The sequence below is a fragment of the Leptosomus discolor genome, chromosome 8 (genome assembly GCF_034619465.1).
Source record: "Leptosomus discolor isolate bLepDis1 chromosome 8, bLepDis1.hap2, whole genome shotgun sequence".
In the NCBI taxonomy this organism is placed as follows: domain Eukaryota; kingdom Metazoa; phylum Chordata; class Aves; order Leptosomiformes; family Leptosomidae; genus Leptosomus; species Leptosomus discolor.
In genome coordinates this window covers 11,405,686-11,418,527 of record NC_141398.1, presented here as the reverse complement: position 1 = coordinate 11,418,527, position 12,842 = coordinate 11,405,686, and the positions used below count along the sequence as shown (strand labels likewise).

Here is a 12,842-nt window from a genome sequence, read left to right as displayed (position 1 = left end):
TGACGCTTGTGAAACATGGAGGGACCCAGTCATCTTACCCCGTGCATCTGGGAGTTGTGTCAAAAGCTCACACAGGCTTTTGCGGTGTGGGACAGCACCTCGAATCCCAAGCACTACAACGTTCTGCAGTCTGGTTTTGTCCTGTGGGGGTTTTTTTGGGTGTTTTTTGGTGAGTGTGTTTTTCAGGTTGTTTTTTTTTTTTTTTAGTTTTTCTTTTTTTGAGAGCTTGACTCATGATTTTGTAGCTTGTGGTTGTCAACACCAAAACAGGTGCATGTCCTTCTCCCCTAGTTTGCCCCTGTGTTTACTCACAGGTCTCTTGTCGACAGAAAAATCCACATTTGTACCAAGGTATCTGTGGAAGCATTTGAAGATTTGCTATTTTTGAATTTTAGTGATTACCGCTAGCAAATTAATGCAGTAAGAGTGCTTTTCTTCAAAAATTATTTCCATTGCAAAAGTACTTTGTGCTTAGCTCTCTCACAGCCCGTTGCATACCAAATGCAGTGCCAAACCATAAAGTGTGTGAATAATTCTTATATTTTTTTCCTAGGATGACCTTTTGGCATTCAGGTTTACATGTGAAAATAGCTGAGGAGTCCAATATTTTAGAGTGGAGAGTAAATAAAAACAGCATCTAGAAACAGCTGATGCCCAGATGTTTTATTTAAAAACATTTTATTTTATTGACATTGAAGCTCCTTAATAGCTGCATTTGCACTCTGCCCTCCTCATCAATGATGAGGTTATAAGCTAAGTGAGCAGCTCTTGAGGCTGGAAACGTGTTTCTCTTCAATTTGTGAGGAGGAAATCCCTTCCTCTCTCCATAAACAGATCATCTGCAGGGCTTCAGGTAGGGCTGCCAGAAAGTGCTGTAGGACTGCTCTGAACTCGACTCCTGTTGCGAGTAAAACCATCCATGTGAGGATCCAAACCTGGAACAACAACAGCACCGTGCGCACCCCCCGTCTGCCGGTGCAGGCTGCAAACGGGTGTAGTGTTGCAGCGGAATTGCCTGGAGCGTGTGGGCAGCCGAGTCAGTTTGTGTTGGGTAATTAGTAAAAGCTGTGAACTTGCTACACTTCCTCTTCCACAGCAACTATTCCTGTGCGTGCTCCTACCCCGTGGTAAACGCAAAGTGTGTTTGTGTCAGCAAGCTCACACTCTGTTTATCCCACGGGAATTCATCCGTCTATGCGCTTGGTGTGTGTGTATATTTGTTTGTTTTACCACTGACTAAGGTAATAATCTGCTTCTGATAAAAATAAGTGTCTCCAGTTTAACCTCCAGTTGTGAACTAACAGCTTAAACCACTGCAAATCTGTGAGTAGCCCGGGATCTCCGGTAACGAACCCGTGAAAACTAGTGACTTCTGCCAGGGTTACGACCACAGTAGTACAGCAAAATAGTAATTTATTTCACGTTTACTGCTCAGTAATTGTGCTTGCTGGCAAAGGCATTGATGTCCCAGCAATAAATGCAAAACCCATTTCCTAAATGGGATTAATATGGAGAAATAAATGGCCTGAGGGCAGTGTGTTATATTTGAGAACTTGTATGTTAAGTTATGAAGGAGCCCTTGCCAAATACAATGCTAATGGAAAACTTCCAAAATGCAGAAAGAGACCAAAGAAGTATGTTAATCAGCACAAAGCAGAATTTATTTTTATGTAGTTACATACACACATGCATGTTCTACTGCAAAGCAGGACAGTTTGAAAACAGTTCTTGCCGCTTAGTGAGTCTGGGTAAACTGATCACATCCTCAGAAAGAGCGTAATTGGCCAATTAAGCCAGGAGGACATTGCTTTGAAATGTGTTCTGTGTCACTTGGGGTAATCTCTTCTTTAGGTTGTTATCTTTTTAGTATCATGAATTAAATTGGAAAATCATAAAAGATAGGGTTTTTTTCTTTAAGGTATTAGATTTCTAGTAGAAGGGAAAAGTTTAGGAAGATTTATTAAAACCCTTTTTTACAAACTCAGTTTTTTACTTATTTAATTATGAAAAATCAGAGCTCTCTTTTGGTGCTGTAAGTCGAAGTTAGGTCAGGTAGCAGGGTCCTTGGTGAGATGTGCAGGTGCCATTTGCTTCAGCTCTGCAACTATGGAACTTCTAATGAAATTGGGCTGACACTTTGTTCTCCTGGGACCAAAGCTGTGAGTCCCACAATGTGGTTGGGAGCACCAGAGGGACCCTTTGCCTGAAGAGGTGGAAGCATCAAGTAACCCAACTGAGGGAGAATAATTTGTTTTACTTTCTTCCTTGCCCTTGTCCTGTAGGTTCTCAGTTCTGATTTTTTTTTTTTTTCTCAAAATCCTGATATTTCAAGGCATGTTTCAAGGCAAGAGGTTTTAGATTAAAGTCCCGATGTAACATGAGCTTCAAAGTGCAGGTGATAGCAAAACTACACAACCAGAAATTACCCTGTGTAAAGATAGCTGGGGGGAATGTGCAGCCAGAGTTTGAGAGCTACTGACAGCGGTGGGAAATATGTAACTGAAGAATTGGAAAGCATTGGTTAGGTGGTGTGTCATCTGTGCAGAAGAAAGTGATGCAAAGTTGACAAGAAGTGAGGAAACGAGCCTTCCAGTTTTTGTGTTTCACCCAGAAGTAATATTATTGTTAAAATGGCACTTCTAATGCAAATGTCTTCACCATTTGCCAACTCATGAAGTTTGTGTTTTCTTACTGCAAAAATATAAGATGGAAATTTAAATCATCATGCTCTCAGTGTTTCACAAAATGACAGGATAAGCTTCCTGCTGAAAACAATTATATATGGGTTGAGCTTTTGGAGTGGGAAGGGACACAGCTTTATTCATGAACAAGGACAGTTCTTGAAAAATGGTCACTTGCTGACTGCAGAAGCAGTAGTCAGCCCTCAAATATTTTAGGGGCTATTAGAAGGTTACTGTTTTAATGTGTGGAAGTTGAGCCATTAACAACTGAGAAATAACCATCATGATGATTCAGGAAGTAGAGGAAGGGGGTGGCGATTCTCGTTTTCCAGCTTCTGAGGTTTGCTTGCACAGAAACTACTAAAAAGGGCAAATGGAACAAATGTTCCCCATTTTAACTTTCTACATTTCACAGTGTGTGAAAGTGATTCATTGTCTTCTGGCAAAAATCATTGCCTTGTGGTGAGGTGCACAGAAGACTCCACCCAGACCTTTACCGACATATACTCAGGATACATTAGTAATAAATAATTAGGCACTCTTGATGTGGCTTGTAACGCATACTTGGCAAATCCCTTGAATGTTTCACTCGACCCTTTTGAGTTTCTCATTTTCTTCCCTGTTCTCCTTCCATCCTATTTCGTTTCCATTTCAAAAAAGGAAGAAAAAAGAAAGATGAAAACCTTGCCCAGTAAATGTTGCGCTTGGGAAGAGTAGATGGCTGTAAAAACCCAGCACCGCGTAGTGACAGTGTATGTAGTCCTTGTTTGCAGTTACACGGGGAAGAGTGTGTCAGCCAGGGCGCTCGTCCTCTCGGTGGCATTCACGTGTAACTTTCTCTGTGGTATATAGGTTTTTAGTAGGGAATGAGACAGTTAGTTGTTAAATTCATGTTGGCAAACACAAAACGTAATACTGGAATAATCTGCAGGGAAAAAACATGTACAAGTCTCAGCATACTTTGTTCCTTTGCATAATGTTACTTACACTAATAAACTGCAAGATTTTGCCTGCCCAGTTTTTGTTTAGGGAATGTGCCATTGGGAGTATTTCTACCTGGAATAATCGAGTTATAATTATTTTTATTTTTAATGAAGAGTGAGCAGGCATCTAAATAGTCTCTGTTTACTTATTTTTATCTACTCTTGTCAAATGATTGTTACTTTAGTAAATGTGTTATGGTCCAGGAATGCTTGGAATAAAACCACTATGTTAAATACTTAGATGACTTGGAAGTGTATTGCAAGAGCAGGATGCAGACACATTCTGACTTCATGCTAAGTTTTTAGATGGAAAAACTGAGGTAAGAAAGGAAAGCCCACTGACTTCATTTGAGGATGAATCTGAGTGTTTGCCTCCAACTGCCTGTCATGTACTGGAAAGGTTACTAGTGCTGTCATCCATTTGAAGTGTATTGGAGGTGAATCTTAGCATTTAAAAGACTTTTTTTTAAAAAAAAAAAAAAATGTATTTTATTTCCTGAACTCCTTTGATTCCATTATTCAATGAGAATAACATGAGCTTGAACATGACAGTTGGATTGTTGGATGATTATCTGTGAAGAGCTTCAAAAAAACTTATTTATTTGGATAAGATTTTCAGATGACTTCAGAGATTCTTAATTCCTCTCTCTATTCACGTGTGTGCTCTAGTGCTCTCTCAAAAGACTTGGCTTTTATACAACTTTTTTTGTCAGAATTTTTTTTTTGCATCTCTTGAATCTGCAGTTGAATGGAGAAGCATATCATATTGAAACTGCAGTCAAACTGTATCTTGACAGCTTTGAAATCAAAGCCTAGGATTTGTGCTGTCTGATTAATAGTATGTTAAGAAACACTTTCCTTATTGTGTGTGTGCTGGCTGGCAGATCCTTTCCAGGGAAAACCCGATAGACTCGAGTGCTTGAAATCTGGCAAAAATTTCACTTCTTGTGAATTCAACAAGGAATGGTTTGTTTTCCACTGCTGATGTGGAGTACCTTAAACTATGAAGCAGTGGACTGTGAGGCAATACCCCACTGCAGAAACACTTTCCACTACCTGAAAGGTGTGTGAAGTGAAGATGGAAATGCATGTGTGCCGGAATGAAAATGTGAAAGTCATTTGCAAAAATAACGCACTTTAGAGCATGTCTCTTGCCATGCATTTGCTTCTGGTGGCATGCTATTGACAAGGCTTCTCTCGTGGGAGTCAGTGGCTCCTTCTTGAGCTTAGGGATTGCTGTTGCATGCTGTTCTCATTAAGCTGCTCCTCTTGGAAAGACATGGAAGTGATTATTGGAGAAGGTTGATGATCAACCAAGAAACCTGAGTGCTCTGAGAGGCTGTAACAAAATGTGAAGCGCGTGTTACGCATGTGTGCTTTGAAAGCTTTCCATGAAGGGCAGCATCTGTGTTAGACAGGTTTTCATAATGGCTAGGCTGTCACATGGGGCAGAAGTAGATGCAGAATTGTTATAGGGTAAGTTGTCAACTTAGGTTGGCTTTAAATGCTGTCTAAGCCTGAAAACTTTTTCAATGTTACTAAGCTGAGGTTAGTTTTCATCCAGGCTATGCCCTCTTTGGAATAAATAGTCAAGAGCCCATGGTGTTAGTTTAGCTTGATTCAGTAACCTGTTGTGTTTGCTTTGCTAATGGTTGTGAAGGACGGTGAAAATATTATCCGATTATTTCAAGAGAGGCTTAGGCCAAGGTAAATGGATGCCTGGCTGACTGGATGCCACCTGGTTCAGAGCTGGCCTTGCTGTGAGTTAATGATATTGAACCTAATGATGGTGTGGAAGGCTGATTATGGTGGGGTTTGAAAGCTGGGGGGTTGGAAACCTTCCTGCCTAATAACAGTTGAAACTGATAAAAATGCAAGGTGCCTATACTGTTTGCCAGTGTCTGATTTCACCTTTATTTTCCCTGATTTGAAGTGGTGAACCTGCATCAAACACATAGGTTTTTATGTAGAGTTTTATAAGCTACAAGCAGGCTGCAACTGTGAGGCGATCGCTCCTTACGGTGCTCCTCTGAAGCAGGATGAGGAAGGGCATAAGCTGTGCTGTTAGCCCAGTGTAGCAGGGCAGTGGGAAAAGTGAGGTCCGTGCTCTGGACCTCCAGACTTAGAATCCCTTTACTGCTGTTGCCAGTTCAAATTGAAACTTTTAGAATTTGTTTTCCACTATCTTGCCAGAAGCTTGGCTGGGATCTGAAGGAAATGGTACCTCTTAGTTTAAAAACCAAAACACATACATGCACAGACAAACTGCTCCAGTTTTCAGGGGTTTGGTGTAATTGTCCTTTATAGCACAGCAAATGATTTTTCTCTGAATTATCCTTGAAATTATCCCTATCTAGAACTGACTAGTAACACTAATCTTAAAGGATGAAACCCTTGCTTGAAAGAGAGTAAAATGAGGGTCGTGGGAATATGCTAGTTTGAAACTGCTGTGAGGGTAGAGCATGCTTGTTTATTGGGGTTTTTTTATTTGATTATTTTAAAAACATAACAAAATTACCTTGACAAGATGCATGACTCTTAAAGAAAGTCCGGACACCAGTGTGGTTGGTTTAGTTGTATAATCCAAATCATAGATCACAGAGTTGGGGGATGACACGTATTTGCTGTGTAACCGTATGTGTGTGTGTAGCACTTCACGGAAGATTCAGATCCAAATTTGCTGTTATGGGGTTAAGTTTTCTTATATTGTTTAAATATTTCTAAAATGGAAGAATGTACAGACCCTAACAAAGAGTAGAGCTTAGACACCGTCTTTTATCTACATTGACTGAAAGCCCCTAAGTTGTTCGTGAACTAAAATCGTGGCTTCTAAGAGCGCCGGACTTTGCTTCTGCTTGTGATGCCTTTTGATGAGTCAGGTGTCTGCGCTACAGAGGTCTTTTTTCTTTTTGAGCAAGTGTAATGAAGAATAGTAAGTTCGCTTGACAGCCAATTATGTTACAGGAGAGTGTTATTAAAACCCTTGCAGCTTATCTGCTGCTGTGCTATGAAACTAATAATCTTTTATTGAGGTATTAAGTAATTGTTAAGAAAGCTTGAAAAGTAATTTTTGGTTTTATATGATAAAATAATGTGTTTTCAGAAGCATGAGATTGTTTTAGAAGAAACTAAATTTATTGAATTGAAATATCTAGGCCTTTAGCAAAATATTAGGAAGTCTGAATGGTTGCCTGTCCTGAAAGAAAGGTCTGTCAGGAAAGAAAGAAAACATTCAAATAGTAAATGTATGTTAATTGATGCATTCGCCTGTCTTACAAAGATGAACTTTGACAGGGAAATGACTTGGTCTTCCTTGCTAATAATGACGATGAATTGTAATTGGATATTTACATAAAAATCCCATTTTTGACACCGGCAACTCTTTAGTATAGATCTGAGGAGGAGGGACGTCTGTGTCCTAATTAAATAGACTCCCTTAAAAATTCCTTTCAAACTGTCTTTGAAACATTAAGAGGAAAATTGGGGGGTGGGGAGGGGTTGGTGGGTTGGTTTCTTTTTTTTTCTTTTTTTCCTTCTTTTGTTTTTTCTCTGTAATGCAGTATTCTCAGTAGTTCACTTCTGGTCAAGGAATTTCTAGGCTCAAGCATAGGCTTTACTTTGGAACAAAAAACTATTTAAGATAGCCAATCTATGTACTATTTTCAAAATGTCATATAAATTAAATCTTGGAGATGTATAATTGAGTGAAACTATTTGTAATATAGTACATAAACACTGACAAAATAAAGCATTTATATTCCAGAAGACAGGCACTCAGTGAGCTGTTGCCATGTGTTTATTTACGTTGACTTGTTAGAGAAGCTGAATGTAGAAAACATTCTGTATCTTGATAATGCCAAAGACTAGAAGTTAATCTAGTAGCAATAATGATTCTGATATCAACATAGATGTCAACAGAACGTGATGTCAGCACAGTACATGAAATTTACCTACTCTACTGCTGCTAAATTGCAGCTATTAAATGAACTCTGTTAAATACTCCTTGGCATTTTTTAATAAATGCTAGCCAGTCGCACTAGAACATATATTATTTTTTAAAAAGTCATACCAAGGAAACTACAAGCCTTAGTTGAGAGCAGATTACAGGCTTTGTAACAGCCTAGGTTTTGTTTTTAATAATTGAAGACTGTTTGATTGACATAATTTTCCGTAGTGTATCTTTGAACCTTTTTTTAGTTTTAACGCAGGTGCCCTGTCTGTCCCACAGCACCCCCTCTCCACGCCCCAGGTATCAGTAAAAACTCGCCCACAGGCAAGTGTGTTGATGCTGTTTGGCCAGTAGTTCAAGAAGCTATGAAATCATGGATGGATTTAAAGTTACCCCTTTTTTTGGCATTTATTATTGTAAAAAGCTTACCGCTAAATTGATGTGTGTGGAATTGTGAATGTAAGAGTTTTCAGAGCCGATCTTCCGTTTGCAAAAACGTCACTCATGCTGTGTGATAGTCAAAAGCATTCAGCAGGGAATTGCATGATTTTTGTTGTTTTACATGTTACTGGTCTTACTGTAATTAGCTGCTGTGTGGGAAACCTAGTATGTTTAAACCCCACTAAATGCCTCTGTAGTGAGTTTTCATCTTTGTAAATTCTGGGATTTGAATCCTATTGATTTTGGTAGACTGGAGAAGTTGGCAATGTGACCAATGGGAGAAAATAATAAAAATTAATGTTTGTGTGTGTGAGAATTTTCTGTGTTATGAGGTATATAGTTGGGACAATACTGTAGAACAAAACTTGTAGAAGGGAACTTGCTCTAAATTTTCAGGGCTCTTGATGGGGAGGTGAGGTATTGAAAAAAAGGTATTGTTTATATTGAGAAACATCATGTATTAGATTTTTAGAAAAGAGGGGAAAACCGTATTAGATTATAATAGGCCTGAATCTCAACAAGCCTTATAATGGTGCTGTGGGGTTTTTTTCTGAGTAGTCGTTGTGGGTTTTTTTACTTTATTTTTTTGAAATGTATCTATTGGGTAAACTGGTTGCCTCCTCCTCCTTTTTTCTTTACTAAGCTTTTAGGCATCAATAGTAAAATGAATTATGGATCAGGAAATGAAGGTGCTACACACTTACCTGCATTTGAAATAGGTCATTTTTCCTTGCTCAGAAAAACATGTCTTGAAGTTTAGGAAGAGCCTATGAGTAGTTCTGGCAAGGTCAGTGGACTTACTCGTGTATCTGAGGCTGTGTTATAGAAGGAGAAATTTAACTGCACAGCTGTCTTGGGGCCTTAGTGGGAGATGTTGCTTTTGAGGATGGGTGCTTTGGATTTCCAGCAGCTTTGAATCCTTGAAATGAGATGAGATGAAATGGTTAGCTGTTCTGTTGATTGCATGCTGCATGCCTAGTAACTGGAAGGACCAACCGCTGCTTGGTAGTTGCAGAGTGTCATGGAAGAGAACATCTAACCCAAAGAATTTAGGAAAGTTATTTCCCATTTCCAGAGTGACATTTTTCATTTTTCAGTGACATGAGGAATGAGGAGCGTCTATGAAGGGTCACAACACCTCATAATCATTTTTGCCTCTGTTGTGTGCCCTGGTAGATAAGACTGCCCAGGGTGAGGCTTGGCAAACAAGTACATCAAGGAAGGGAGGTCAAGAGAAGCAGTTTCCTGTACCGAATCAGGTGTTGGGGAGGTCAGGGGGTATTGTAAAGGGCAAGGTTGTCTTGGCAAAATTGCTCAAGAGTTCTGGATGCTCATGACCCTGCCCTCCCAAAAGAAAAACAAAGAACCAAGCAAGCCAGGTGGGGTAAAAAAGCTGCAAAAAGTAACCTAAAAGGGCCCATGAAATAGGCTTCTTGACCTAGTTAGCGGCTTACTGGATTCTTGGCTGGGCATCTTTCTGGGGTGCCTGTAATTCAAAGTACTTGGGGCTTCTTGATCTTTTTTCTAGTCTTTGCTTTTTTGATAGCAACCCCTGTTCCATAGTGCTCTGGTCCTCATTTTCATTTTTCTTTTCCTTTCTTGGAATAAGCATATGGATCTCGGACTAAAGAGGTTACAAGTGCTCCCGCAGAAAACACCTTATGTGCAGGTACTACATAATGACATAGAAGACTCTGTTGTTGTTTTTCTGTGTGTCTGTTTAGTTGTCAGCCTTACAGCAAGATCTGAAGATGGATACCCATCTCCTCCTGCTCCCTGTTCTATGGCTGTTGACAGGTTTTCGCAGGCAGCTTTGCACAGCTCAGTCTGCAGTATGGTTTTAGTCTTTCCTAGTCAGCTCGGCCATGCACTGGCTTTAAGTCAGACATGCACTGACTCTTCTATACCGTTATGCTATGTTGCTGCTCCTGCTGTTCCAGTGCTACCAAGGTTATCTAGCTGATGCTTATCTGAAAGTTTTAAGCCCTCCCTCTTCTTCCCCCCTGTACCATAGTCTCAGAGGAGCAAAAAATATGGTCATGAAATGGTCAGAGAAGAGAAATAATATGAAGACCGTCGAGTAGAAGGTATACCCATCGATGAGGCAGGTTGGTAGGGCTTGCAAAACCAAGGCCGAATCTGCTGGCTTTCCTTGCTCAGTGAAGGTCTGAGTAGAAGTGCCTCTATGCTCCCCCTGTGCCGAAATGGTGGCTGGTCATCAGTCGCTGTTTGCTCCCTCCGCCCACGGGCAGCCACCTGAGAGGCTGCAGCAGGCAGAGCAGCTGTGCCTTCCTTTCAGTAGCAAATACATTTTGCTTTCTTCTACTTGAAACTCCTCCCTGTAAGTCAACAACCAATTTTTAGGAGTGGGGGGGAAAAAAAAGCAAATTTGCTTTTGGAGACCTATTTAACTAGAAGCCTTTGTTGCTACATTTCATCTCCTTATTTTCGAAAACATGATCTTCTGGTGAAATATTTGCAGAGAGAAAGATAACATTTACCGCTACTTAAAATATTTTACTGTACATTATCTTCTGAAAAAAAAACCAATAAACAGCTGTCCTCACACCTACTATTTTTTTTCATGTATACATCCTTTAAAATCACTTGTGTAGACCTGTGAAGACTGTACGGTGCTTAAATAACAGCAGCGTGTAAGGGTTTAACAAGACCTGAGTCCTGACAGCAGCAGGAGACGGGCAGCTGCCGTGGTCCCAGTTTTGCAAATGGGGGCTGCAAGGTGTAGGAGAAACTAAGCTGACACCATCGGAGTAGCTGAGGTCTGACTTTTGATGTGGCAAGAGGGAAGCTGAAAATGGCTCCTTCTTTGTCCCAGATGGAAGCCCTAATCCATCAGCTGTTCCTCTTTTATTTCCACAGGAGAGATCTCTTCCTTTTGTCCTTAATGGAGGGGGAGAGGTTTAGAAATCTTTTATTATTCAAAGTGTACCCTAGTAAGAATATAACAACTCTTGTGTAAGTGAAGTGATACATCAATGAGCGGTGCTAGTATTTGTGTTTTAAATTTAGTACCCTGTCAAAGATTCCTCTCTACCTTTACAAATTAAATATTCCAGAGGAGTCCTGGCACCCCTGTGGGAAGGGGCACCTGTTGAAAATCTGCAGGACATGAGTGCCAGCAAAGGCTGCGTCCAGCCACAATGGCAGGAGGGAATTTAGGTGGGCAGAGAATCAGTCCTAAACCTGGGACTGCTCCAGGAAACTTTAAAATCCAGACTGCAGGCAGCTCTTGTGGGGAGATGTCCTGGTGTGGCTGGGACAGAATCCCAGCCCAGGCAGGCCGTTAGCAGTTTCCAGTCAGCCAGGGCAGCTGACCTGAGTGAGCTACAGGGGTAGCCCAGCCCATCATGTCACGATCATTATAAAGGGGAAGGTTTGCTGAGGAAGGGGAGCTCCTGTGAGGTTCCTCCTGCTCCTGAGAATGTCTCTCCTGTTGATTGTGACTTGCATATTCATTTAGCTGAGTATAACTTTGTTCTGCCTTTGGTGGTGTTAGTCCTCTTTCATTAAATCTGTTTTTGCTTCAACACTTGGGTCTTCTCTCCTTTTCCCAACTCCCCTTCCTGGCTGGTGAGGGGTAGTTGAGTGATAGAGCAACTGTTGTAGTTTAGCCCCGGATACGGGCTAAACGTAGACAGGGGAAGAGCATGTTGCTGCTTGGCGCTTCAAGAGTATTAAGAGAAGATTCACACTTTTCCCACTTTGTCCTGATGATGTTCAAGCAGACTCATTAAAGAGCAATTTTTAATATTATTATTTTGGTTTGGTTTTTTTTTTTTAATCTATAGAGAAAGGGTGTTGTTCTGAAACTGGAACTAAGTACTCTGTCAGCAGGTACATAGCTCCATGTTAACCACATTTTTCAGTTTCTTAATGTGCTTTTTTTTGTATGTTCTTCCGGGAGCAATATTTTTATGAAAATACCGGTCACTACTTCATTGCCTTCCCCTTCAAGTTTTTCAGGGAGATGATATAAAGCGTATTTTTTTTTGTTGATAGTAATGAAAAATATTTTTCTTCCTCAGAACAACTGTGGGCAGGAAAACAATAAGGTAGGGAAGAACCTTTGTTGTTACCTGGACAATAGTGGGTTTGTTCTGATTAAGTTGCAGCCAGTGGAAAATCCTGCTGGGTTTGGCTCTGAAATTTCTCGGCAGAGTCATAAAGTGTGTAATGGAGAAAGGTTGTGCTGGTTTTGAATTTGCCTCTAACTTGTATATAGAAGTGGGTCTAGGGTTCGCATGACAAACGAAGCTGCATCTGAGTTTATTCTAAAAATAGTTTTGCTTCTTGCATGTTTTCCCACAATAAATTCACAGTGTCACAGACTGGCTGAGGTTGGAAGGGACCTCTAGAGGTCATCTGGTCCACCCTCCCTGCTCAAGCAGGGCCACCTAGAGCTGCTTGTCCAGGAAGTGCATCTTAAGTTTCAGAGAAAAGAGGGAGAATATTCTGCTGTACAAATGGAAGAGACATTTGGCCTTCCTTAACCTCCCACCTTCCATCAGGCGAGCAGGTTTGGATGCAGAGGCAAGGTGCTGGCAGTGTCCTGGTGCCAGTTTGCAGATGTAGCACCTAGAAATCAAGAACAGTGCTCTTGTCCAGGTTGAAGAGTTGCAGCTAATACTAATTTGTCTGAAAAATGAGGAATGTAGCAGCTAATTAAGAGAAGAGTCATTCCATTTAAGACCAAGGTGGAACTGAGAGCCAGAGCAAAGGAGGACTCAGTTTTGCCTCTGCATGAAAAACACATCTACCTTTGAACTT

At 40.7% G+C, this 12,842-nt stretch overlaps 1 protein-coding gene across 4 annotated transcripts in view; it reads left to right on the top strand.

Moving 5' to 3' along the window:
* FHOD3 (formin homology 2 domain containing 3) overlaps positions 1-12,842 on the top strand; it is a 386,715-nt gene that overhangs the window by 37,568 nt on the left and 336,305 nt on the right. The window lies entirely within an intron of this gene.